Source organism: Podarcis bocagei (assembly GCF_964188305.1).
Source record: "Podarcis bocagei genome assembly, chromosome: W".
NCBI lineage: Eukaryota > Metazoa > Chordata > Lepidosauria > Squamata > Lacertidae > Podarcis > Podarcis bocagei.
The window spans coordinates 39,108,640-39,136,353 of record NC_138131.1 but is presented as its reverse complement, the minus strand read 5'-3'; the positions used below and the strand labels follow the sequence as shown (position 1 = coordinate 39,136,353).

At 48.9% G+C, this 27,714-nt stretch overlaps 1 long non-coding RNA gene and 1 pseudogene across 2 annotated transcripts in view; one reads left to right on the top strand and one right to left on the bottom strand.

Moving 5' to 3' along the window:
* The window catches only part of LOC308577917, a 670,159-nt gene that overhangs the window by 291,203 nt on the left and 351,242 nt on the right, over nt 1-27,714 (bottom strand). The window lies entirely within an intron of this gene.
* Nucleotides 860-26,830, top strand: LOC308578080 (protein CIMAP1C-like; annotated as a pseudogene). The gene is made up of 4 exons: nt 860-911; nt 2,249-2,359; nt 2,980-3,093; nt 26,346-26,830. The product of its transcript is annotated as a protein CIMAP1C-like (transcript).

Here is a 27,714-nt window from a genome sequence, read left to right as displayed (position 1 = left end):
CCTGCCCCCATCTTCATCCAGGAAAGCAAGAGGCTTTGATCTCACATTCCAGCCAGGCAAAAGCACTTGAAGAGGGCACAAAGCAGGGGCAGGGAGGCTTGTGACCTGGAGAGAGTGCTAATGGTCAGAGAGAGAGAGGTCTGGTTGGTGGCATGTGGCTCCTGGGCTGAGCCTCCCATTCCTGGTTTAAATAAACAAAGGCACACAGACCTCTGGATTCACCCTCATTCCCTTAGCCCTTACAGTGCAGGGGCTGCAAAGGGGCTCTTCTCTGTCTGTTGTTGGACTAAAACTCCCATCATCCCATGGTGACTGGGGCTGATGGGAGTTGGAGTCCAACAAGCTCTTGGGATGTTGGCTACCCTGGCCTAGGTACATGCCGTTAAATCACATAAACAAGCAGCAATCTCCATTCTTTTAGCACTTATGGTCCTTATGTGGCCAAAACAGCACCATCTGTGCAAGACGGAGGGCTCAGCAAGCCTGGAGAAAACGGCAAGGTTTGAAGATAGGATAGGATAGGATAGGATAGGATAGGATAGGATAGGATAAGATCCCTCAGAGGAGAACACTCCCCCCTCCCCAAATAGCCCAATGTGAACTTAGCATACTTAGTGGAAATTGAATACTGTTTGGGGTGGGGTAGAACGGAGTAGCTGGAACCCTGAGCTGCAACACTCCATGGTGCAACATTTTATTGCAGGTTGGACTTGCATTCATTCATTTACTTTCATTCCCCAGAGCACTGGTGACACATACGACTCCCCACTGCAGTGGGCACACTCCAATGCCGACTTCCAGAGCCAAAGGTGCAGCTCAGCCTGTTAGTTGTCTTTCTGGTATCTCTAAGCATCCAGCCAGAGTGCCGGCCATCAAGAAGCAGTATGCGTCCATCAGTGCCAAGTATAAAGGTGAGCTGTGGGAATAGATGGGGCAAGAGAGAGAAGGAGATCAGGAATACAGAGGTACCCATATCTTTGCCAGTCTGGATGTGTTCAACAGCATTGTTGAAAGACCCTCTGGCATCTGGTTAGCCCCTGTGAGAACAGGATGCTGGACTCGGTGGCTGGCTGGCTTGATCCATCAGGGTTCCTTTTTTGTTCTTGTGGAAACCAAAGAAGGAAACTGATCTACATTTCTCAGTCACCATCAGAACTTTCTTCCAAGAGTACTGCTAGCATGCGAGGCAGTGCATATTTCCTTGTTAATAAATAATAATAAATAATAAATTTTATTTATATCCCGCCCTCCCCAGCCGAAGCTGGGCTCAGGGCAGCTAACAACAATAAAATAATACAACATTCTAAAATCATTTCATTATAAAATTTATTCAAATCAAATTGATGGCAACCATTGGGCTAGAGTTCTGTGAAGATTGCCAAAGGAGGGAGTCAGGCTAATAATATTTTTTTTCTTTTGTTTTCCTTTTCCTGTGGCTGGTATGTCACCACTGCTGTTGTCCTACCAGGGTAACGCTTGTTTAAAGGGGATGAAGGAAGGGGGTTGGGAAAGTACAGGCAGAGCATAGGTGGTTGAGTAAAATGGGAAATCTTCTCTGGCTTGAATTATAGTCCGAGCCACAGAAGAATTCAGGTGCCTTGTAATGCTCACTTCCTATTGCAATGCAAATATCCTGGCCCAAGGCTAGCGAGATTTTACCAGAGGGAGAAGAAAAGTATGTTGTGGGACTTCCATCAGCCCCAGCCAGTCTGGTTCAATGGTCAGAGATGATGGGAGTTGCAGTGCAGCAACACCTGGAGATCAAACACATCCATTCTTAAGGAAATTAGCCCTGAGTGCTCACTGGAAGGACAGATTGTGAAGCTGAGGCTCCAATACTTTGGCCACCTCATGAGAAGACTCCCCGGAAAAGACCCTGATGTTGGGAAAGATGGAGGGCACAAGGAGAAGGGGACGACGGAGGATGAGATGGTTGGACAGTGTTCTCGAAGCTACAAACATGAGTCTGATCAAACTGCGGGAGGCAGTGGAAGACAGGAGTGCCCAGCATGCTCTGGTCCATGGGGTCACGAAGAGTCGGACACGACTAAACTACTAAACAACAACAACAACACCTAGAGAGCTGTAGCTCCAAAACCCAATATATTATTCAATATATTATTCAACACAATATATTATTCCATTTTGCCCTTTTACCCAGTGTGGCAGCTCATAATCTGCAAATGCTAATGGTTCCGGGTTGTCTTCCCATTATTTTATTCCTCCCCCCCTTGTGGTTCTCTTGCAGGGCCAGGACCTGGGAAGTATGGTAGGTAGCCTCTCACTGGCATTAAGGACCATGACTTCACCAAGTATGCTGAGCCAGCCTACACAATGCGTGTGAAATCCAGTGAAAGATGTAAGATGCTGACAAGTTAGGTTCTGTGTTATTTGGGTTTTCCCAACAGCATTAACTGACCCACAGGGTGAAGCTGGCTAAACAACTATTAAATTTGCTGGCAAAACATTTGAACAGAGATTGACAACCTGTGTTTTTGGGACTCTCTAATTATCAGGGCCACAGTTTATGGGACCTGGGTGATCCATGATCAAGAGCTGGGTGGCTTTCCAAAGTTTCCATTCCAACTGGATCAATGGCACTGCATGTAGGGGGCTAATGTAGTTGTTTCTTGACTACAACTCCCATCAGCCCCAGTCAGCATGGTCAAGAATGATAGGAGTTGTAGTCCAGCAAGGGCTGGAGGGTCTTATACTGCTGATTATTATGGTTGCACAAAAATCAGGGTTCTCAGTTGTACAGCTGTGGACCTTAGTGGGAAGAGGATGATCTACACTTAAGCCATGTTGAAGGATAACAGGAATGGAGGTGCAGGGGGGCGGAGCTTAACATATTCACTGCTATCTAGCTAGTGGGTGCCTTTAATTGATATCGGATAGGAAGTCAGTCATTGCAACCAAGCTAAATAGCTCAGAATCCACACCATGCCTCATGCAGACAATTCTTCTTTCCTTTGCAAGTGATCTCGATCACGGAGAGTCCTGGGCCCTGCTACTATGTGGACCCAAGCATTTCCCGTCTAGGGATATGGAGACCAGTTTCATTCCGCATGGTGCAAGAGAGAAAGCGGGCATGTAAGTTGAAAGATGAGAGATACTATGATGGTCAAGATGGGGCTGGAGTGGCATCTGTGCAATTTTGTGATGAAAATGTTTCTTTCTCACCTTGTGCAAAGAAGGCTTGTTGGTCAATCCCTGAACATGAAAGAGAGGGAATGAAAAAGAATGAGCAGGTGTGTTATGCATGAAAATGGATGTGTGGGAGCATTATGTGTGGAGCTGTGGTCTTAAACCACTGAGTCTCTTGGGCTTGCTGAGCAGAAGGTTGGTGGTTCGAATCCCTGAGACAGGGTGAGCTCCTGTTGCTCTGTTCCAGCTTCTGCCAATCTCGCAGCTTGAAAGCATACCTGTGCAAGTAGATAAATAGGTACTGCTCCAGGGGGAAGGTAAACGGCGTTTCCATGCACTCTGGCTTCTATCACAGTGTCCCGGTGCACCAGAATGCTGGCCACATGACCCAGAAAGCTGTCTGCTCCTTCAGCCTGAAGTGAGATGAGCGCCACACCGCATAGACGCCTTTGACTATGTATGTAAGGTCCTTTACCTTACATTTACCTTTTACCTGCATGCATGTGGATTTGTGTATGAATGACAGAGAGCAGGGGTAGACTTTGGTAATACGGTTTTCTAAGTGAGGACAAAATTTGGCACTTTCCCCAATATATTTTATTTCCACAGTAATTCCTTTTGGTACAGTTGCTTTTTAATGGGGTTTCTCAGTAGGTACCCACATGAATATAAGTATTAATTATTATTATTATTATTACTATTATTATTGCTACTACCAATATTATTATTACTATTATTATTATTTTATGCCCCCTTGGCTCAGCACCCTGAGCAGGGGAACAGCCTGCACTGCCCTAGATCTGGCACTACAGAGAGAAGCATATGAAAAAGAGACAGGTGGCCTCACCCTCTTTTTTTATCAGCCACACTCACTGTTTGTCCCAGCCCCACTGGTTTGCAGGCCCTGGAAGGTTGACTGCATGGGAGTGTTGTCCATAGGCTGTAAAAGTTTATTCACTCTTTGATTAAAAAAATATTTCTGAGTAGGGGGTGTCAAGAACCAGACAGGAAAACCAGCTATGTACAGAGACCTTACCTAAGTGGGCTGTTTGATGTGGGAGATTGTCTGGGGTGATAACAAAGTGTAGTTTAAAAGTGTCTGTGACACCCATCCATCCCTCCATTCATTCCATGTGAGTGTGTGATCCCTATTGCTTTCCAGCTATTGGCCTTGACCGAGTGGGGCTGCTCTGGATAAAGGGGCATTCAAGGAACTGGGGGAAATATAGTTTTCCTGATTGGTGTTCCACCAAGTCAACTGGGTTGAAAAACACTTTTTACCATTAGGGTGTCTAAGTGTCCTACTTTACAGAGGGCAGTCCTCTGGGCAAAGGGTTCTTCCAATAGTAACACCTTGAACCTGGCCTGGTAGCAAATCAGCAGCCAGTGCAGATCTTTGAGCACAGGTGTTATATGCTGACAAGGTCTCACTCCTGCCAGCAATCATGTTGCAGCATTCTGGTCAATCACGCTGGAAGTCTCATCTTCCTGATGCCAAGGGACCATAAGATGTTGAGCATGTGGCTGATGAACGGACAGAAAGGAGAGCCACCAAAAACAGCATAAGGGAAAACAAGAGGGTCATGTTGCTTTAGAGTCATAATCTAGGAAGTAGTCTGGAGGGTACCTATGGAATTAACAGTAAATGACAGTGAATTGCAAGGGAAGATGTCATGGAAGAGATTAATAGCAGTGCACTCTTAACTCCACAGGTGATGAACTTAGTTGGAAAGGCTGCTAGAAGAGGAGATTGGAGGACAATGCTATGATTTTTAAAAGTGGGGGGGATTTTCAGTCAAGGCAAGGAGGATAGTGCCTCTTCCTCCAACATCCTCAAAATCACAACAGTTTACAAATGATTCAGCTTAAGAACAAATAGAATTCTCAAATTTAGAGAGAGAAAGAGAGAGAGAATATGCAAGGCTTGTCATCTACAAGGAGGAGCAGAGTATTGTAGCAAATACATGGGGAATGCTTTTCCCTTTCGTTTGAGAAACATCAATGGAAGCTTGGGATCTACTAATAGATCAATAAGTGGTTTTTTTTTACTCCTAACATTAGCAAGTAAAACAGCAACTTAAAAAACAAACAAACCCTGCATGGCAGATTGCTCCTTCTCTTTAAGCCTCAATGTTTCTCACCTGTCAGATTTTACATCCATCATTCCTGCCTCCTCCTGTGCTCCTGTAGGATATGATGTATCTGTTACGATATAGAAGCAATGCGGCCGCGAGCTGGTAGCTTGAAAGCAAAACATAATGGGAATGTTGGGACTGTTCCGTGGGAAACAGAGGGACAGTCAATTAACAGTGCAGAGAGCACCGGAATTAGCTGAGAGCGTAATATGAGCTGTACAGGAAGTACAGGTGGAGTTTGTCTCTCGGCTGTTGGAGTTTGAAGAGAGCAGTCGTGTTTTTCTGTAACGCTGCAAAGACAGAAATAAAGGCATGTAAATACGTTTCTGTCTATCTCTTTCCCCTGCCTGGGGGGGGCAGGAAAGAGGGGGGGTGTTCTTCTCACGCTGAGAAGGATCGCCTATCACGACCTAGCCTGTATCCTGCTGGGGAATGCAGACAGGGAGGTCATCAGGAGATCAAGCCGGGTGCCTAGAGAGTTGCCAGTTTCTCCTAATAAAGGCTTGATTCCCAACATCTGGTAGCAGAGGATGGTTTTGATCCATGAAAGCAACAAGAGAGGTTGATGGAGCGTACTTCATCCTCTGCAAGGAGATAAGGAAGATATGGTAGCGTGCGGATGGAAGCACCGGAGGAGGTGTTTTTGCTGAGCAACGGAACCCCTAAGGTATGCTAATTTTATGGCTGTGAGAGTGAACGCGAATTGAGACATTCTTCGGTTCACTGAGTGTCTGCTTTTGGATGAAACCAGCACTGAAAGAGAGCCACATATTTCACATACCTGAGTCTTGATAAGCCTGGAATGTCCAGTTGCTAAGCAACGAAACGTCAGTAAAGTGGAAAGTTACCGGCCAACAACGGAAGAGGGGCTGGGACTGTGAGAGGCTGGTAAACAGCGTTTGTTTTGTCTAATATCTCACTGCTCTTGAAAGGACTTTCAAAACAGCCTGTGTTTAACTGCCAAGTGAGGCAGTAAACAGCCAATAGACTCTTGGAATTTTACAGGCTCGAGAGTGAGAGCTGAGGCTTGGATTCAAAATGGATGCCAAGAAGGGAGGAGGCTTACCTTACCCACCTCCACTGACTAATGACAATTATTCCTCATGGTCTGTAAAGATGAAAGCCCTGCTTCAGAATCAGAGGATTTTTGGGGTGATTGAAAACCCCATCCCTGCTGCACCAACGCCAGGTTGGAATTCACAGAATGTGAGAGCCAGGACGGCCATAATTCTCTGTATCTCAGATGATCAACTCGTGCATATTCAGAATTTGCAATGCGCGCGTGAGATTTGGCAAACGCTGCTGTCAGGGGTTCAGGAGCAGAGGCACAGGAAAGGGAGGAAACAGAGAGCGAGGGGGAGGAATCCGGAGGTAATATGAGCGATGACAGCGGCCCGAGATCTCCGAGTCTTTCCAGTGAGTCGGAAGATTCACAGAAAGGGGCGCCAGTGGTCAGAGCAAGGGGGGCGCCTAGGGGGACACCCCAGGTAGAAGGGACCAGAGGGGACTCAGAGAGCAGAAGTTGGAAATCGGGACCAGCTTCCCCACCAGAGCGCAGTAGGGGGGAGGGGTCCCAGGTATCGGGATCTGGCGGCTCGCCGCAAGCGGGAGGGCAGGAGTTAGTTTTGGCCACACCTCCATCGGGGAGCGAGGAAACGGTCAAGAGGAAGGTTGAAGGCTGCGCGCGCGCGCCAAGTTCAAATGCACAGGAAGGCGGCACAGTAAGCAGCCCGGACAGGGAGCCAGGTCCTAAAGCCCGCCGCAAGGAGGGAGAAGAGTCGGGGGGTCAGCGTCAGAAGAGTCCAGGAAGGAAGAGACCACGGGGGGGGGGGTAGAGGGACCCAGAGGAGAAAGGAAAGACGGAAGAGGTGGAGTAAGGCTAGAGTATTAAGTTGGTGTACAGGAGGCGGAGACTCAGACGGAGCTTCGCCGGTCTAGCTTCTAAGACGTAGAGCTGCGCGCTGTGGCTTGAAAATGGAAACTGTAGCTCAATAAAGAAGTTTGTACAATACTGCCGGCTAGCGTGGTCCTCTGTGAGCTGGGACCTGGAAGCGGCTCTGACAGCTGCGTAGAATACATCAAAGAGATGCTGGTTCTTCAGCGTTGCTGCATTTTGAAAAGCTGACCAATCTAAGGCTAGTGCCAGATGGAGATGTACAAGCGCATCTGACAGAGATGAAATTCTTACGCCAGCAGATGGCGGAATGCAATTTCCCTCTACAGGAAGAGATATTCTGCTTCATGATTATTAACAGCCTTAATCGGACTTATGCTGCTGCATCGTGAGTGTCGGAGAAGGCCTCTCCCTCCTCAGGCTCATTCCATCCAGCCTAGGGGGCGGGGCCCAGGCTCACCTTCGCCACAGCTTTAAGAGGCCTCATTGGGGTCTGGGACATCGCTGCTGCTGCATCGTGAGTGTTGGAGAAGGCCTCTCCCTCCTCAGGCTCACTCCATCCGGCCTAGGGGGCGGGGCCCAAGCTCACCTTCGCCACAGCCTTAAGAGGCCTCATTGAGGCCTGGGACATCGCTGCTGCTGCATCGTGAGTGCTGGAGAAGGCCTCTCCCTCCTCAGGCTCACTCCATCCGGCCTAGGGGGCGGGGCCCAGGCTCACCTTCGCCACAGCTTTAAGAGGCCTCATTGGGGTCTGGGACATCGCTGCTGCTGCATCGGAGTGTCGGAGAAGGCCTCTCCCTCCTCAGGCTCACTCCATCCGGCCTAGGGGGCGGGGCCCAGGCTCACCTTCGCCACAGCTTTAAGAGGCCTCATTGGGGTCTGGGACATCGCTGCTGCTGCATCGGAGTGTCGGAGAAGGCCTCTCCCTCCTCAGGCTCACTCCATCCGGCCTAGGGGGCGGGGCCCAGGCTCACCTTCACCACAGCTTTAAGAGGCCTCATTGAGGCCTGGGACATCGCTGCTGCTGCATCGGAGTGTCGGAGAAGGCCTCTCCCTCCTCAGGCTCACTCCATCCGGCCTAGGGGGCGGGGCCCAGGCTCACCTTCGCCACAGCTTTAAGAGGCCTCATTGGGGTCTGGGACATCGCTGCTGCTGCATCGGAGTGTCGGAGAAGGCCTCTCCCTCCTCAGGCTCACTCCATCCGGCCTAGGGGGCGGGGCCCAGGCTCACCTTCGCCACAGCCTTAAGAGGCCTCATTGAGGCCTGGGACATCGCTGCTGCTGCATCGTGAGTGTCGGAGAAGGCCTCTCCCTCCTCAGGCTCACTCCATCCGGCCTAGGGGGCGGGGCCCAGGCTCACCTTCGCCACAGCTTTAAGAGGCCTCATTGGGGTCTGGGACATCGCTGCTGCTGCATCGGAGTGTCGGAGAAGGCCTCTCCCTCCTCAGGCTCATTCCCATCCGGCCTAGGGGGCGGGGCCCAGGCTCACCTTCGCCACAGCGTTAAGAGGCCTCATTGGGGTCTGGGACATCCCTGCTGCTGCATCGTGAGTGTTGGAGAAGGCCTCTCCCTCCTCAGGCTCACTCCATCCGGCCTAGGGGGCGGGGCCCAGGCTCACCCCCGTAATAGCTTTAAGGAGACTGGTGCTGCTGCAGCAAATGTTGAAGATGTTTATATATATTTTAATGTGTTTTAAAGGTGTTTTTATTGTTTACTTTGTTGTACCACCGTGAATGGTGGTTTTTATCTATGTATTTTTGTTTGTTCCGTCTTGTTTTGTTTTTGGGGTTGGACATCGAGTGGGGTGGGGATTGGTTTTGTTTGGGCATAATTGTTTTGGTTGTTTTGTTTTCTAATTTGTAAATGGAGGTTAGTATGAGGCTTGGGATTGCTACCGTGGAGGGGCGAGGGAGGTATGGAGGTGGGGGCAGATGTTATAGGCGAAGGGGATTGAGATACAGATATGGTCGTACCCCTTCCAATCTGCGCCCCATCCCGAGGGACGAGGGTAGGGTGAGCAAGGATTACTCACCTCCTTCACTGGTGTTGTGCAATGCCAGGTCTATAGGCAACAAAACCGCTACCCTGCGAGATTTCTTTACCTCGCAGGGGGTTGACCTGGCTTGTGTGATGGAGACCTGGGTGCGCGAAGGGGTAACTGTTACCTTACGAGAGATGGCGCCCCCGGGTTTCTCCGTCCTCCACCAGTCACGGACTGTGGGCTGGGGGGGAGGGGTGGCAGTATTAATCCGGGAAGATTGTTCTTTCAGGGCTCTACCATCGCCATTGATCCCCGGCATTGAATGTGTTGGCCTAGTGTGGGGCTCCGAGGAGAGCTTGGCTGTCTGGCTGGTGTACCGGCCACCTAGCGTACCAGCAGCCACCCTGTCAGGCCTGTTGGAGGCGGTGGCCGGCTGGGCCTTGGAGTTCCCTAACCTATTGGTATTGGGAGACTTCAACTTCCACGCTGATGCCACTCCCTCCTCACAGGCTCTGGACCTGGTGTCTTCCATGGCGACACTAGGGCTCTCCCAGTTTGTTTCGGGCCCCACACATCAAGCAGGCCACACGCTGGATTTGATCTTTGGCGCCGGTATAGATGTGATCATGTCTCCTTCGATGAAGGTGCCATGGTCTGATCACTATGCTCTGAAAGCCAGGATTGATGTTCCACCCCCACCCTGCTTAGGTGGCGAGCCAATTTGGGCTCGCCCGCAGAGGCTGATGGACCCTGATAGATTCCGTCAAGCCTTGCGGGACCTTTCTCCCCCTGGCGACTCATTGACTGAGCTTGTTGAGGGCTGGAATACCCAGCTCCTGGCAGCCATCGATGAGATTGCACCTAAGCGCCCTCTACGACCCCGCAGAAACCGGGCTCCCTGGTTTACCGAGGAGCTTCGGAAAATGAAGCGGGACCTCAGACGGCTAGAGCGAGTATGGCGGGGTGCCCGTGACGGAGCCTCAAGAACATCTTATAGGGTTTTTATGAAAACCTATGAGATGGCAGTGAAGGCCGCTAAGAAGTCTTACTTCTCGGCTTGCATTGCATCCGCTAGCTCTCGCCCGGCGCAATTATTTAGTATAATTCGGTCTTTAACATCCCTTGAAGGACAGCCAAATTTAAATAACAATCTGACACACAGCTGTGAGGCATTTGCGAGCTTTTTTGCGGAGAAGGTCCTGTTGCTCCGCCATGACCTCCCTGCCAATTTGGATACAATAAAGGAACTGGAGGCCCCTCGACTGTCCTCGGGTCCAGTATTGGACCACTTTGACCGGATATCTCCAGCCGATGTGGACAGATTCCTCCAAGCTGGAAAGCCCACCACCTGTCCTCTTGACCCGTGCCCGTCATGGCTGATTAGAGCGTGTCCAGACGAGGTGCGGGCCCCCCTGGGGGATATCATCAATTTGTCCCTTGGCACCGGGATATTCCCAGGGGAACTGAAGGAGGCGGTGGTGCGTCCGCTCTTAAAGAAAACATCATTAGATCCCTCAAATCTATCCAATTACCGCCCGGTCTCGAATCTTCCATTCCTGGGTAAGGTGATTGAGAGAGCGGTTGCTGAACAGCTTGGTAGGTTTCTGGATGAAACATCTGCTTTGGATCCTGTGATGGGATGATTAGCTGCTTGTGCGTAAAATCGTGGTCCCTCAGAGTTTGTGCAACTCCACAAACCTCTGTGTGTGACAGAGCTCCTCAAACATGTCTGCCCTAGTCACTCGTAGATTCCGACAGTGGCTGTCTGCGGAAGCGCTTCCAGCATAGAAGCTCCTTAACGGAAACGCGTCTTCTGGACTCACGACGTGGCAGCTTCCTGCGAAGCATGGGTCTCCCTATGGGAGCTTCTGACCCCTCCCCGCTGTTCTCGCTGGACGTGTCCCTGATCCCTCCCTCTTCCCTGCTAGTTCCTGCTTTAGCTGCTGCGTCTCTCTCCGCATTCATGAGACCCTCCTCCAGAGACCCCTCTCTCCCCCTGCTGGTCCCTGCTTTAGCTGCTGACTCCCTCCCAGCCTCTGTGAGCCCTTCCACCTCCCTTTCCTCCAATGGCAGTTCCCTGACATCCACCTCCCCTCCAGGGCCCCCTTCCCCCCCGCCCATTCTCTCTCCTCTGGGCGGTGAGGAGATAAAACCCCGAAAAGAATCCTCTTCATCTTCAGACGTCTCGAACATTTCCCTCCATCGGTCTTCGTTCCGGCTCGCTGAATCCTCCTCCTCCTCGGAATCAGGGAACCCCTCCAACTCTTCTTCTTCGTCGGTGGTGGCAAAGTATTCCCTCCGGAACCTCGCCACTGGCTGAGGTTTACGTGGGAACCTCTGATGAAAAGTTTCTATTAACACCTCGTCATCTACATCCTCTGCCATGACCCAGGTGTTTTCCGACTCCGGCTCCCCTTCCCACATTACCAAATACTCTACTTGATCTCCCTTCCACCTGGAATCGAGAATCTCCGCTACATGGTAGCTGTGTTCCTTCTCCTCCATTGCTGGTCCCCTATTGACCCTCCCTTCTCTGTCCCCTTTATACGGTGACAGCAACGACCTGTGGAAAACTGGGTGCAGCTTCATGTGGTTCGGTAACCGGAGTCTGAAAGCCACTGGGTTGACCTGCTGCGTGATTTCAAATGGGCCCAGCCTTTTGGGTCTTAACTTCTTACAACCCCCTTTGAATGGTAACCCTTGGGTTGACAGCCACACCTGGTCCCCCACCCTAATGCTTTCACCTTCTCTTCTGTTTTTGTCTGCCTGCCTCTTATATTCCTCCTTAGCCCTGTTTAAGTTAAGTTGGAGCTGGCGATGGATCGCTTCCATTTCTTCTACGAACTGTTCTGCAGCTGGAACGCTCCAGTTCTCCCCTTCCCCCCCTGGGAAGCCTCGGGGATGGCACCCGTAATTAGCCAAAAAGGGGCTCATCCCCGTGGACACGTTCTCTGCATTGTTGTAGGCAAATTCTGCCAACGCCAGCTTCTCCACCCAATCATTCTCTCTGTCATTCACATAACACCTCAAATATTGCTGGAGGACGCCATTAGCTCTTTCCGCCTGCCCGTTGGTTTCAGGATGCCGGGCAGTTGAGAAATTAACCTCTACATGCAGTAAGCTCATGAGCTTCCTCCAGAACCTGGAAGTAAATTGTTTCCCTCGGTCTGAAACCACCCTCAAGGGGGCGCCATGCAACCTAAACACATTTTCTACAAACAATTTAGCGGTTTCTTCTGCCGTGACCGCATGTGAGCAGGCTATAAAGTGGGCCATTTTGGTTAACAGGTCTACCACAACCATGATGGCTGTTTTCCCTCTGGACCTTGGCAGATCAGTCATGAAATCTATTGCCACTGTTTCCCATGGTCTTTCAGGTGTGGGTAGTGGTTCTAATAACCCTGCTGGTGCCCGCCTCTCCCCTTTGGCTCGTTGGCATTGGTCACACCCTCTCACATACTCCCGCACATCTTCCCTGACCTTGGGCCACCAAAATTCCCTGGTAACCAGCCACATGGTTTTGTGTTGCCCAAAATGCCCTGCTGTGGGGCTATCGTGCAGTTGCTTGAGTACCTTCTCCCTCAATTCACCTTCAGGTATATATAACGCTCCCTTGTAATACAACGCCCCGTTTCTCTCCTCAAAACCCCCGGGTTTGTCTCCCTCCCTCCTGAGACCCCTGAGTTTGTCCTGGGCGTATTCATCATGCACCGTTCCCTCTACCAGTTCCCTTTGCCCCACCAATGCCGCCCCACACACCCAGCGGTCCTCTGGAATGACATGGGTTTCTTCGGGTGCTCCCTCCCCCTCCAAATATTCAGGTTTGCGTGAGAGAGCGTCCGCCCTAACGTTCTCTGGGCCTGGCACGTAACAAATCTCAAAGTTAAATTTGGAAAACTCCTGGGCCCATCTCAACTGCCGTTGGTTGAGCACTCGCGCAGTTCTCCAATACTCTAGGTTCTTATGGTCCGTGCACACTTGCACCTTATGTTGTGCACCAATTAGCAGGTGCCTCCATCTCCGGAAAGCCTCATGAATAGCAAGAAGTTCCCGGTCGTACACCGTGTAGTTCCTCTCGGATTTGTTCAGCTTTCGCGAAAAGAAGGCACACGGTCGCCACTCTGACTCCTCCTTCCCTGGCTGCAGAAGAAGAAGCACCGCCCCTATGGCTCTGTCAGATGCGTCTGTTTCGACCCCCAGCTTTTTTTGTAAATCCACATGCAGAAGTTGTCCTTCAGAGGCGAAGGCCCTTTTCAGTTCCTCAAACGCTCGCTCCGCCTCCGCAGTCCAAACAAATTTCTTCTTACTGCTGAGACAGTCCATAATGGGCGCCGTCAGGTGTGCAAAGTTTCGGATGAACTTACGATAAAAGTTTCCAAACCCTAGGAACCTCTGCACATCCTTCTTGGTTTTGGGTGTTTTCCATTCCAGCACTGCCTGGACCTTGCCGGGATCCATGGCCAATCCCTTGTCTGACAGGCGGTACCCCAGGAATTCCACCTCCTTGGTATGAAACTGACACTTCTCCAGTTTCACCCACAGCCTGTTGGCTTGCAGCCTGCTCAACACTTCTCTGACGTCTCTCACATGCTGCTCCTCATTCTCCGAATACACCAACACATCATCTAGGAAGGCCACGCAATTCTTGTAGAGCAAAGGCCCCAGTACGTGGTTCATAAACGATTGAAAGCACGCTGAGCCTGCTTGTAATCCAAATGGCATAACGAGATATTCAAATGCCCCCAAAGGGGTGAACATGGTGGTTTTCCATTCATCCCCTTTCCTTATACGTATCAGGTTGTACGCCCCCCTTAGATCCAGCTTTGTAAAAATCTTTCCCTTCCGCACCCTGGTCAAAATATCATCAATCCTGGGCATAGGGAAAGCCACTGGTTCTGTCACTGCATTTAACCCCCTGAAATCACACACAAGTCTCGGCTTGTCCGTGTTCTTTTTATCCACAAAAAACACTGGGCTACCCCCCGCTGCTTTGGACTCTCTGATGAAGCCTCTCTTCAGGTTCTTGTCAATGAACTCTCGCAGCTCCTGCATTTCTCTGTCTGACATGGCATACAACTTGCCTACAGGAAGCTGTGCTCCAGGGAGTAAATTGATCTGACAGTCAAAGGGCCTATGCGGGGGTAGTTGGTCGGCTTCCTTCTCGCTGAACACGTCGCTGAGATCTGCATATTGTGGTGGTACCTTCACCTTCTCCATTACTTCAGTCCCTGCTAGGGTGGCTTGGGCCCCTGCTGAACCCTTTTCCCCTTTGCAGTGTTCTAAGCAATGTGCTGAACCAAAGGAAACCACTCTCTGATGCCAGCCCACCAGCGGATCATGTAGCGCTAGCCAGCTCATTCCCAAAATAATGGGAGCGCCTCCCAAGGTGGCCACATTAAACGCTATCAGTTCTGTGTGCCTTGCCACCCTCATTATCATTGGGACGGTCTGCAAGCTGACTCCTCCTCCCAACAACTCCCTGCCATCGATCGTGGTCACCTGCAGGGGGTTGCTTAAAGGGATTGTCTGTATCTGGTGTTCAGCAGCAAACTCCTTGCTCATGAAATTGCAGGAGCTGCCTGAGTCCAACAGCGCCTTAATCTTCAGAGGGTATCCGTTTTGCAACTCTAGTGACACCTCTATCACTAGGGCAGGTTTGGGAGGTTCTGGCGTGGGCACTTTCACTGCTCTTTGGCCTGGCTGCTGTGCCCTGACGGTGGCAGCCAGGCGTTGGCTTTTACCTGCTCCGTTTCTCCCTGCTCTCTTCCCTCAACAGCTCCCACCATCCCTTGCCATTCCTTCCTCTGGGGGCAGACTCTGGCAAAGTGGCCTGGCTGTTGGCAGAGATAGCATTTCCGGGCGCCCTTTCCCTCCTTCTTAGCCCCCTCACTGGGCTTTGAAACTGTGCGCGCGCGCGCTGTTCTGATTTCCATCGGCTCTCCCGGCGGGAAAGTTGTCTCTGGAATCTCAGGAATGCGGAACTCCTTCCAGCGTTCCCCTTTCCCTTCCCGCCTCTCCAAAGCTCTCGCCTCCTGGCGCGCTCCTATAGTCAGCGCAGATTTAGTCAGCTGATCCATGGAATCCGTCCTAGGACCCCGGGACAGTTCGTCTTTCACGGCCGAAGCCAGGCCTTCTTCAAATAGCATTTGAATGGGCGCCGCCGATAAGTCCCAACCCAATCTGTGAACCAGCATAGTGAACTCAGTCCAGTACTCACGGACAGATCGGCTTCCCTGCTTGCAAGCCATTAGCTGTCTGCGCACCACTCCCTCCTCAATATCGCTGGAAAACATGAGATCCATTGCACGAAAGAACTTCATGGTGTCCTTTAGGACGTCATTGTGCGTTGCCATCAGGGGCCTAACCCAGTCTCTCGCCCCCCTCTCAAGATGCCCAATCACGAAAGCAACTCGCGATTCCTCGTCAGGGAATTCATCAAACTGCACATTGAGGGCATATTGCATCTCTGTTCTAAAGGCATGATAGTCCTTGGGGTCCCCCCCAAATTTCTGCACCAATCCTGGTACCTTTCTGTTGAACTGGGTGGCTCTCCCCTTCTTGTCTGCATCCTGAGCCCTTCTCTCCTCAAGCCTAGCCATCTGCAGCGCCAATTGGATTTCCAACGCTCGGTACCTATCTTCCAAGCTTGGACCCGCTCCAACTCCTGCCTCTCCGGCTCCGGCTGGGTCGCTCATGATGCCTTCTCCTGCACAGGCAGCTTACAAAGACTGTCGGAATGCTGTGATGGGATGATTAGCTGCTTGTGCGTAAAATCGTGGTCCCTCAGAGTTTGTGCAACTCCACAAACCTCTGTGTGTGACAGAGCTCCTCAAACATGTCTGCCCTAGTCACTCGTAGATTCCGACAGTGGCTGTCTGCGGAAGCGCTTCCAGCATAGAAGCTCCTTAACGGAAACGCGTCTTCTGGACTCACGACGTGGCAGCTTCCTGCGAAGCATGGGTCTCCCTATGGGAGCTTCTGACACCTCCCCGCTGTTCTCGCTGGACGTGTCCCTGATCCCTCCCTCTTCCCTGCTAGTTCCTGCTTTAGCTGCTGCGTCTCTCTCCGCATTCATGAGACCCTCCTCCAGAGACCCCTCTCTCCCCCTGCTGGTCCCTGCTTTAGCTGCTGACTCCCTCCCAGCCTCTGTGAGCCCTTCCACCTCCCTTTCCTCCGATGGCAGTTCCCTGACAGATCCATTCCAGTCCGGCTTCCGCGCTGGTCATGGGACCAAGACGGCTCTGGTCGCCCTAACAGATGATCTCCGCAGGCAGCTGGATCGAGGCGGGTCGGGGCTGCTGATTCTTCTAGATCTGTCAGCAGCCTTTGACATGGTCGATCACGAACTCCTGGACCACCGCCTTGCCGACGTGGGGATCCAGGGCACAGTCCTTCAATGGCTGCGCTCGTTTCTCTCTGGTCGGGGACAGAGGGTGGCGCTTGGGGGGGAATTGTCATCGCGCCACTCCTTGGTGTGTGGAGTGCCTCAGGGTGCAATTCTCTCCCCGATGCTTTTTAACATCTTTATGCGCCCCCTCGCCCAGCTTGTCCGGAGTTTTGGGTTGGGTTGCCATCAGTATGCTGATGACACCCAACTCTATCTGTTGATGGATGGCCATCCTGACTCGGCCCCAGACACACTGACCAGATGTCTGGAAGCTGTGGCTGGATGGTTACGTGGGAGCCGTTTGAAGTTAAATCCTTCGAAGACAGAGGTCCTCTGGCTGGGGCGGGACGATATGGGATTGAGGGGGCAACTCCCATCTCTTGCGGGGGTGCAATTAGTGCCAGCACCGTCCGTTAAGAGTTTGGGTGTAATCTTCGATACCTCCCTCTCCATGGAGGTGCAGATTACAGCTATAACAAAGGCGGCATTTTTTCATCTCCGCCAAGCTAAGCAGTTGGCCCCTTATCTCTCTCGCCCTGACCTAGCCACTGTGATCCATGCGACGGTCACCTCCAGACTGGATTATTGTAACTCGCTCTACGTGGGGCTGCCCTTGAGACTGACCCAGAAACTCCAGCGGGTGCAGAATGCCGTGGCGAGACTCCTTATGGGGTCTTCGCTGCGAGATCACATTCACCCGGTACTATACCAGCTGCACTGGCTCCCGGTGGAGTACAGGAGAAAGATACAGTGTTTATAGAGTGCTGGTTTTAACCTTTAAAGCCCTATACGGCCTAGGACCCTCGTACCTACGGGACCGCCTCTCCTGGTATGCCCCACAGAGAAACCTAAAGTCTGCCAATAATAACATCCTCAAGGTCCCAGGCCTCAGAGAGGTTAGGCTGGCCTCAACTAGAGCCAGGGCCTTCTCGGCTGTGGCCCCAATCTGGTGGAATGCTCTGTCACAAGAGACTAGGGCCCTGCGGGACCTGACATCTTTCCGCAGGGCCTGCAAGACAGAGTTGTTCCACCAGGCCTTTGGTCAGGGCGCAGCCTGACTCCCTCCTCTGGCAACCTGCACATAATTTTGCTTAATTGGTTGCCTTCAATTTGATTTAATTAATTTTTATAATGAAATATTTTTAGATTGTGTAACTATTTTACTGTTTGATTATTTGATTGTTGTTAGCCGCCCTGAGTCCGGCTTCGGCTGGGGAGGGCGGGATATAAATAAAATTTATTATTATTATTATTATTATTATTATTATTATTATAATAAAACGGTTGCAAGTCAGCTTGGTTCTCTACTTGCCGCAGAACTCACGACGGAGAGAATCTGCGCCGTGATTCTCAATGAGAAAGATCGCCTTGCTGCAATAGATGTCAAAGACGGGGAGAGAAGCTCGGAGTTCTGACACCCCCACTGCTATTGCTAGTGAAGAACAGGCTGTTGCTTTGAACGTTGTCCATTGTTTCAATTGTGGACAGACTAGGCATCTTCAGCGGAATTGTAAGAAGCCATGTCAACACAAAGGAGCTAAGGGGAGCTCTGCAAAGCCTGAAGCGTCAGGCAAAAGTCGTACCAAGTCCCAGGTGAAACCTGCAAAAGACTTCCGGTCAGCACCAGCGACAAATGGCGGATTCCCTCTGAGCTCCGGAGGGAATCGGCTCCACGGGGACAGGGTCTGACCGCTGCGGCGAAGCGGGACCCAAAGAAATCTCAGGCGGGGAAGCCTGAGAACTTGGAGACTCGGCGGGCTCCGTTTGCGCCCCCCTTTTTAAAGGCTCCGGAACGGAAAGGGGGTGTGTGGCGCGGAGAGCGCTGATTTCTTTCTGGACAATTGGAAGCTAAAGCAACTACCCGTGAGTAGGAGTAAGCAAGTAATTGGAAGAAAAATTTAGTTAATTTGGCACCGAAACGGGAAAGGCACAAACAGGAAGTCTGCCTCTTCTGACTTGTAAATAGATTAAAGTAAAGAGACTGTAAAGCTGTAACCCTGAAAGACGACTTTTAAAGGTCAAATCCAGCACCAAAAAAGACGACTCCCCTCCGGTTTGCAGGAGTGGAGGGGGGAGAACCGAGCATTATTTTACCTGCAAGAAAAGAGGGTGTAAATATATTTCTGCTGTCTCGGAAATCTGGGAACGGACTGCCTATGACAGGGAAGGTCGACCAGTGGGAAGAATTGTCTGCATGTTAAGGGTAAAGAATATTGACACTTTGAGAAAGATACAGTGTTTATAGATCTGCCTTTGACTATAAAGTAACTTTTTAGAGACACTGAAACTTTTCTAAAAGCATTGAAACTCTGGCTTTTGAGGGATATTGGAACTTTTAAGAACTATACTTGTTTTTAACAGTTGCATAGTGAAGTTGGAAGGGTGTCCCCCTAGAGGAGACTACGTTGTAACAACTATTTTGTCATCAAGTTACCAAGCTCTGGAAAATTACTTTGCAAAACAAACTCACCAAGCGTGTGACTGACCTTGGGCTTGTTATGGCAGATGGGAAAGGGAAGATAGAGCTGGTGAGTGGCATACAGGATAAAACTACCAGATCCGGCAGACAATACAAGACTGATATTACTTTTCAGAGAAGGGCCTCAACATCCGGAGCGGCAGGCACAGTAGGAGCTGCTGCTTCGCAAGTAAAATCAAAAGCTATGTCATCTGAAGAGCTATTGGCTCAGGCACTTGGCAAAATTGATGCATCTTTGGAAAAATTAGCCAAACAGGTTGCAGAGACAAATAAACAAGTAGCTGGGGCCTCAGCAAAAATAGATTTGAACACTCCAAGTATTAATGAACTGGGGAACAAGGTGAACTCCAATACACAGTCCATTGAAAAACTATTAGAGGAATCGGCCTCGACTCGACAGATTGCAGAGGAAGCTAAGGATATTGCAACTGCTGTTCAAGAGAAGATACCACCGGTATATAAGAAATTAGAGGATCATGACCTGACACTGTCTATGATTGAATTACAAAGAAAGGAGAGAAACCTAAGAATTAGAGCAGTACCTGAAAGTGAGAAAGACAACTTGATAGACTTCCTTACAAAGGAATTCACAGACTTTTGGCAACAAGACCTGGGGAAAGATGAATTCAAGATAGTGAGTGCATTTAGACTCCGCAAAAGACAAGGAAAGAACAGAGCAAGAGATTGTTTGATCACCTTAAGAACAAAAGAAGAAAGAGATAAAATCTTGAATCTGCACTACCAAAGAACCTTGGAAATTGAAGGCTCATTTGTTGAGTCCTTCAAGGATATACCTAAACACATTTTGGATATAAGGGCTTATTATAAAGATCTTGTCGGCCTACTTAGAAGAAATAAAATACTCTTCAGGTGGGAATTTCCCCAAGGTTTATCTTTTAAATACAAAGGAAGGAAAATAAGAATAAGGACAGTGAATGATAAAGACAAGTTTCTGAAAGATCACGAGGAGGACTTACAGAAGGAAGTGGAATCAGGAGAGGAGCTGACTGCATCAGGAAAAGGAATTCTAGACATAGCAAACTTGTCATTTGGATTCCCGGGCCCAGGGAAAGACACACCACCGACAGAAGAACAACAACAACTCGGTGCAGTTGGAGGGAAAGCTAAGTAACTTACCATGGCTCTGCAACTTTTAACCTGGAATTGTAATGGACTGAATTCCCCTCGGAAGAGGAAATCTGTTTTTCATGTATTAAGGAAAGAACAATTGGACTTGATTTGTTTAAAAGAAACACATGTAATGAGGCTACACAGGAAAATGCTTATTAATAACAGATTGGGACAAGAATTTATTTCGTATGACAAAGTTAAAAAGAGAGGCTTGGTGATATATGCAAAGGAGAAATTGCTACCAAAATTTCATAGAATCATAGAATCATAGAGTTGAAAGAGACCACAAGGGCCATTGAGTCCAACCCCCTGCCAAGCAGGAAACACCATCAGAGCACTCCTGACATATGGTTGTCAAGCCTCTGCTTAAAGACCTCCAAAGAAGGAGACTCCACCACACTCCTTGGCAGCAAATTCCACTGTCGAACAGCTCTTACTGTCAGGAAGTTCTTCCTAATGTTTAGGTGGAATCTTCTTTCTTGTAGTTTGGATCCATTGCTCCGTGTCCGCTTCTCTGGAGCAGCAGAAAACAACCTTTCTCCCTCCTCTATGTGACATCCTTTTATATATTTGAACATGGCTATCATATCACCCCTTAACCTCCTCTTCTCCAGGCTAAACATGCCCAGCTCCCTTAGCCGTTCCTCATAAGGCATCGTTTCCAGGCCTTTGACCATTTTGGTTGCCCTGCTCTGGACACGTTCCAGTTTGTCAGTGTCCTTCTTGAATTGTGGTGCCCAGAACTGGACACAGTACTCCAGGTGTGGTCTGACCAGAGCAGAATACAGTGGCACTATTACTTCCCTTGATCTAGATGCTATACTCCTATTGATGCAGCCCAGAATTGCATTGGCTTTTTTAGCTGCCGCGTCACACTGTTGGCTCACGTCAAGTTTGTGGTCAACCAAGACTCCTAGATCCTTTTCACATGTACTGCTCTCAAGCCAGGTGTCACCCATCTTGTATTTGTGCCTCTCATTTTTTTCCCCAAGTGCAATACTTTACATTTCTCCCTGTTAAAATTCATCTTGTTTGTTTTTGCCCAGTTCTCTAATCTTTCAAGGTCGTTTTGAAGTGTGATCCTGTCCTCTGGGGTGTTAGCCACCCCTCCCAGTTTGGTGTCATCTGCAAATTTGATCAGGATGCCCTTGAGTCCATCATCCAAGTCGTTGATAAAGATGTTGAATAAGACCGGGCCCAAGACAGAACCCTGTGGCACCCCACTAGTCACTCTTCTCCAGGATGAAGAGGAACCATTGATGAGCACCCTTTGGGTTCGGTCAGTCAGCCAGTTACAAATCCACTGAGTGGTAGCATAGTCAAGACCGCATTTTACCAGCTTCTTTACAAGAATATCATGGGGCACCTTGTCGAATGCCTTGCTGAAATCAAGGTAGGCTACATCCACTGCGTTCCCTTCATCTACCAGGCTTGTAATTCTGTCAAAAAACGAGATCAGGTTAGTCTGACATGACTTATTTTTCAGAAATCCATGCTGACTATTGGTGATCACAGCATTCCTTTCTAGGTGCTCACAGACTGTTTGCTTAATGATCTGCTCCAGAATCTTCCCTGCTATTGATGTCAGACTGACTGGGCGGTAATTATTTGGGTCCTCTCTTTTCCCCTTTTTGAAAATAGGGACAACATTTGCCCTCCTCCATTCTGCCGGGACTTCGCCTGTTCTCCAGGAATTCTCAAAGATGACTGCCAGTGGTTCTGAGATCACATCTGCTAGTTCTTTTAATACTCTTGGATGCAGTTCATCTGGCCCTGGAGACTTGAATACATCTAAACTAGCCAAGTATTCTTGTACTATCTCCTTAGTTATTCTGGGCTGTGTTTCCTTTGCTGAATCATTTGCTCCAAATTCTTCAGGTCGGGCATTGTTTTCTTTATCGGAGAAGACTGAGGCAAAGAAGGCATTGAGGAGTTCAGCCCTTTCTGTGTCCCCTGTTTGCATTTCACCATCTTCTCCTCTGAGTGACCCCACTGTTTCTTTGTTCTTCCTTTTGCTACGAACATACCCATAAAAGCCTTTTTTGTTGCTTTTAACCTCTCTAGCAAGCCTGAGTTCATTCTGTGCTTTAGCTTTTCTGACTTTGTGTCTACACGTGCTGGCTATTTGTTTGAATTCCTCTTTGGTGGTTTCCCCCCTTTTCCATTTTTTGTACACATCCTTTTTTAATCTTAATTCAGTTAAAAGTTCTTTAGATAGCCACCCTGGCTTCTTTTAGGCACCTTCCATGTTTCCGTCTCATTGGTATTGCCTGACGTTGTGCTTTTACTATCTCCCTCTTAACAAACTCCCAGCCATCATGAACTCCCTTTCCTTTTAGTATTGCTGTCCATGAGATCTCACCCAGCACTTCCCTAAGTTTTATGAAGTCGGCTTTCTTAAAGTCAAGAAATTGAGTCCTAGTATGCTTGGCTGCTCCTTTCCGCTGTATAGTAAACTTCAGAAGAGCATGATCACTCGCGCCTAATGATCCATCCACATCTACCCCACTAACCAGGTCATCAACATTGGTTAGGACCAGATCTAAAATGGCTGTTCCTCTTGTTGCTTCTCCCACTTTCTGGACAATGAAGTTGTCTGCAAGGCCAGTGAGGAATCTGTTTGACCTTATGCTCTTGGCTGAGTTTGACGTCCAACAAATATCCGGGTAATTGAAGTCCCCCATTACTACTATCTCCCTTCCTTTTGCATGCTTGGCCATCTGTTCCAGGAAGGCATCATCTATGTCCTCCGTTTGGCTTGGGGATCTATAGTAAACTCCCACAATGAGGTCTCTGTTATTCTTCTCTCCCTTAATTTTGACCCAAATGCTCTCACTTTGGCTTTGAGGTTCTAAATCTTTGATCTCTTCACAGGTATACACATCCCTGACATATAACGCCACTCCTCCTCCTTTCTTGTCTGGTCTGTTTCTCTGAAATAGATTGTATCCCCCCATTATTACATTCCAATCGTGGGACTTATCCCACCAGGTTTCAGTGATGCCTATTATGTCATATTTAGTTTGCTGTACCAAGAGCTCAAGCTCATCTTGTTTATTTCCCATGCTTTGCGCATTAGTGTACAGACATTGAAGTCCATTAATCATTCCCCCGTGTCTCTTATTTAAGGATTTTTTCCTCCCACCACTAGGTCCACGTGCTGTTTGCTCCATTTGGTCTATGACATTTGGATGATCATCTTCATTCATTGATAGTCTCCTACCTTCAGGAGCACTGTCTCCCTCCCCCACATTAGTCAGTTTAAAGCCCTCCTGATGAGGTTTCTGAGATTTTTGGCAAAAACATTTCTCCCAACCGTTGTGAGGTGCAGCCCATCACTTGCCAGAAGTCCATCTTCAAGAAACTGCAGTCCGTGATCTAAGAATCCAAACCGTTCCTGTTTACACCATTTGCGAAGCCAGCTGTTCACTTCCACTATTTTCCCCTCTCTCCCTGGGCCACGTCGTTCAACTGGGAGGACAGACGAGATGACAATTTGTGCATTTAGTTGCTTCAATTTCCTGCCGAGAGCCTCGTAGTCTCTTTTGATCTTCTGGAGGCTATTGCTTGCAGTGTCATTGGTTCCCACATGAACCAAGAGGAAGGGGTATTTGTCAGTGGGTTTTATGATTCCTTGCAGTCGTTCAGTTACATCTTGGATCTTAGCCCCGGGGAGACAGCACACTTCCCGAGACATCTTGTCAGGCCCACAGATCACTGCTTCTGTTCCCCTCAGTAGGGAATCCCCTATCACCACTACACGCCTCCTCTTGGGTTTGGTCGGGGTTCTTCCGTGAGCTGTCCGTTCCAAGGTCGCCTGCACATTCTCTGAGGACTGACTTTGCTCCTCGTCTTCATATACCTGATCGACTGTAATGAGGGAGAGATCCTCAAATGGAGTCTGCTCTTCGTCTTCCATGCTAGGGGAGAGGACCTCAAAGTGATTGTGTATTTCTAAACAATCAGAGTGAACCCTGGGCCTCCTACTTCTTTGAGTCACGTTTCTCCATATATCTGGCTCCTGTGTTGGTGAACTAGCCTCCTTCTCAGGGGAGTCCCCTGTCTCCTCCTTGGTGGAGACGGTGTGCTCTGTTGCTTCCAAGAAGAGCTCCAGCTCTCTAATTCTTTGGAGCGTAGCTACACGTTCCTCCAGTTGCTGGACTTTGTCTTTTAAAAGGGCAATCAACATGCAATTGCTGCAGGTAAAGCTGCCTGCAACCTTTGGCAAGATGGCAAACATTGCGCAGGAATTGCAGGTGACTGCAGCTGTTCCCTCCCCTTCCATCTTGAGATCGTGTCGTTGGGGGTGGCTACAGAGGTCCTCCATCATAAAAAGCTTGAAGACAGGACAAATAACTCCCCCCCCCAAAAAAAAAAACGTCCAGAAGACGACGCAAGTAATCAAAGCTTTTCAGCGAGTGTATGCTGATGTGATTGGTCCTCTAGCACCATCTAGAGGCAATGCAAGATATTATCTTGTGTGTGTGGATTATTTCTCTCATTATGTGTGGGTATATATATTGCAGAAACCACAAGAAGCCTTAGAAAGGTTTAAAGAATTTTGTGACAAGGTTAAGAATGTTCATAATGCTAACATTGATTGTCTTTTCACAGATGAAAAGCCAGTTTTTCTTTTACAGGATTTTCAGGATTTCCTGGATAAGAAAGGGATAAGGCACAAGACTGCTGTTTCTGCAGAAGCATGGAACAGAAGTGTCTGTGTGCAAGTGAACAAAGAATTGTAAAATGGCATGAAGGCACAATTGCTGAGTTCACATTTGCCACATGAGTATTGGGCGGAGGCGATATTGTGTTATTGTTAGTCTTGATTGAGAAAGGTTTCAAAAGATTTGGGAAGTTCTCCTTTTGAGAAGCTGTTCCGTAGAAAACCTTGTGTTGCCCATTTTAAGGTTTTTGGGTCTCATGTGAAGACAGAAGCTCCAGGTGGAGTAAAGAATACTAGAGGCATTTTTGTGGGTTATGAAAAGGGTCTCTACAGAGTAATTTTGTCTGAATCTGGTCAGGTGATTCTCAGAAAATTTCTAGAGAGTGCTCCTGAACAGGAGAGAGTAATTGTTCACACATTTCCCACTGAGGACAATTCAGATGTTGATGATGATTTTACTGATTACAGTGGTACTCAGAGTGACAGTGATAGCTCAAAGAGCTCAGTTGACACAGTCATTGAGAGGAAATCTCACACAATGGCTAGACCTTCACAAATGAAGGATGAACCACTGTTTACTATTGGAACTGGTTCTCCAAAGAGTCCTGAGACTGCACCAGTGAGCAAAGAGGATCAGCACCTCATACGTAGGTCTGAGAGAGTTACAAAGGGTGTACCACCCAAGAGGTATTCAAAAGAGTTTGCTAACTTAGCTGTTGCATGTGTTACTATTGTTGACAAGTCAAGACAGGTTGAAGCTGTGTCTAAGTCAGAGACAAAGACACAACAGGGAGTTGCTAAGTGTAACACTACATTCCCTAGCCAAGGTAATGCAGATGCACTCATTCCTTGGAAGTCAGACTACCAGAGAGGTACACTGGGGAAACCAGTGGCGGGTAGTTCCAAGGGTGGAACTGAAACAACAGGGGAGTGTTATATGTATAACAACTGTTTGTTTTCTTCTCTGGATCACGCTTTGCTCGCAGCGCACATTGATTCATATGGGGGAGTATGTTACGATATAGAAGCAATGCGGCCGCGAGCTGGTAGCTTGAAAGCAAAACATAATGGGAATGTTGGGACTGTTCCATGGGAAACAGAGGGACAGTCAATTCACAGTGCAGAGGGCGCCGGAATTAGCTGAGAGTGTAATATGAGCTGTACAGGAAGTACAGGTGGAGTTTGTCTCTCGGCTGTTGGAGTTTGAAGAGAGCAGTCGTGTTTTTCTGTAACGCTGCAAAGACAGAAATAAAGGCATGTAAATACGTTTCTGTCTATCTCTTTCCCCTGCCGGGGGGGGGGCAGGAAAGAGGGGTGTGTTCTTCTCACGCTGAGAAGGATCGCCTATCGCGACCTAGCAATGCAGACAGGGAGGTCATCAGGAGATCAAGCCAGGTGCCTGGAGAGTTGCCAGTTTCTCCTGATAAAGGCTTGATTCCCAACAGTATCCACAGGTTTATCCACATGCTCGACAGTGGGGAGCACCAAGTGAGGGGTGTCACCTCCTATCTGCTCTTGGCTTGCAGTTATATCTTGTACGCCTGCCCCAAATGAGTACTACGTGGAGAAGATACACCCACTTGAAGAGTCGAATGCACCAGCGTACACTATGGGCCTTCGAACGCACTACTGGGTGAGCAGCCCAAACCCAGCACCCAACCAATACACCCTTCCACAGACACTGCGTCCAAAGCTGCCTGTCAAACCTGCAGCTCCCTGCCTCTCAATGGCATCCAGTGCCTCTGTGTGGGGCTATGCTAAAGACCTGGTGAGAGGGCCTGGCCCGGCAATGAATACCATACCTGAACCAGATGTTTACCTGTGCCACCAGCCATCCTACAGCATCTCCCAAAGGTTTGCTTCCTCCAGCAAGAACTATACACCAGGACCCCCTGACTACAATGCGGAGCTGGTCACCACCGACAAACCCAGAGCCCCACAGTTCAGTCTTGGGATTCGTCACTCTGAGTATTCTCATGGCACACCTCCAGTTTGTTTACTCAAAGAGTGAGGGTGGACTCACAGGCCACAGAGGTGACTTGCCCCTTTGGGTAGACCCACCTCCAAATAATTCCATTGTGACACAGTGTCAGGAAGCAGGTGTAAATAGCTTGTTTCAGAGGGAGAGATTCTGATGAACTTTGAACACGTTTGGGCTATGCCAGGGTCAGGTAATTGGGGAGGGGGACTAGATAGCCCTCCTTTGTGAGACAGGGGGTCTGCCTTGGTTCTTGGCAAAATCCTTTCTCTATCCTTCCTCCTTCCATTACTAGTGAAGTGTTTCTCACCCCACCACTTAATTCGCTTTCTGTTACAGAAGATTATTGGGAAGAAAGCTAAGATGCTCTTTTTGCTCATATAAGAAATAGTTTTATAATTTTATAAGTATTACCTTTTTTTTTTACAAAGCTCCATAAATATTTATTTTCCTTGCTACTATTCTATTTACACTGAGAATGAAATGCAAAATGAGAGAGCTGTTTTTAATATTGTGTTTTACCAGTGTATATTGAAGAGCCTTCCAAAGAGTGAATTTATAGGGCAGTCTATGTAACTTGTTTACATGTTACTTGCTTTGCGTAAGTAAGTAAATAAATAAATCCAATTTAGATCGCAGTTTTGGATTTTGTCAGCTTGGGATGACTAATGTACCTTCTAACATGCCTATCATCAAACCACATTCATTATGCTCTCAATTGATAAATGTAGGCTACATTGATTATGTTTATGAGCTCTGTGCATCCCTTCCCCCTCCATACCCAGGTGATTCAATGTATGAAAGGGAGAGTGAGACTGGGCTGCTTGGGTATCGTTTTATATCCTAACCTCTTATTTGTTGCATGCAGCACCATTTCTGTTCTGCTACAGTTTGTCTCCTGCCAGCAAATATGTTAT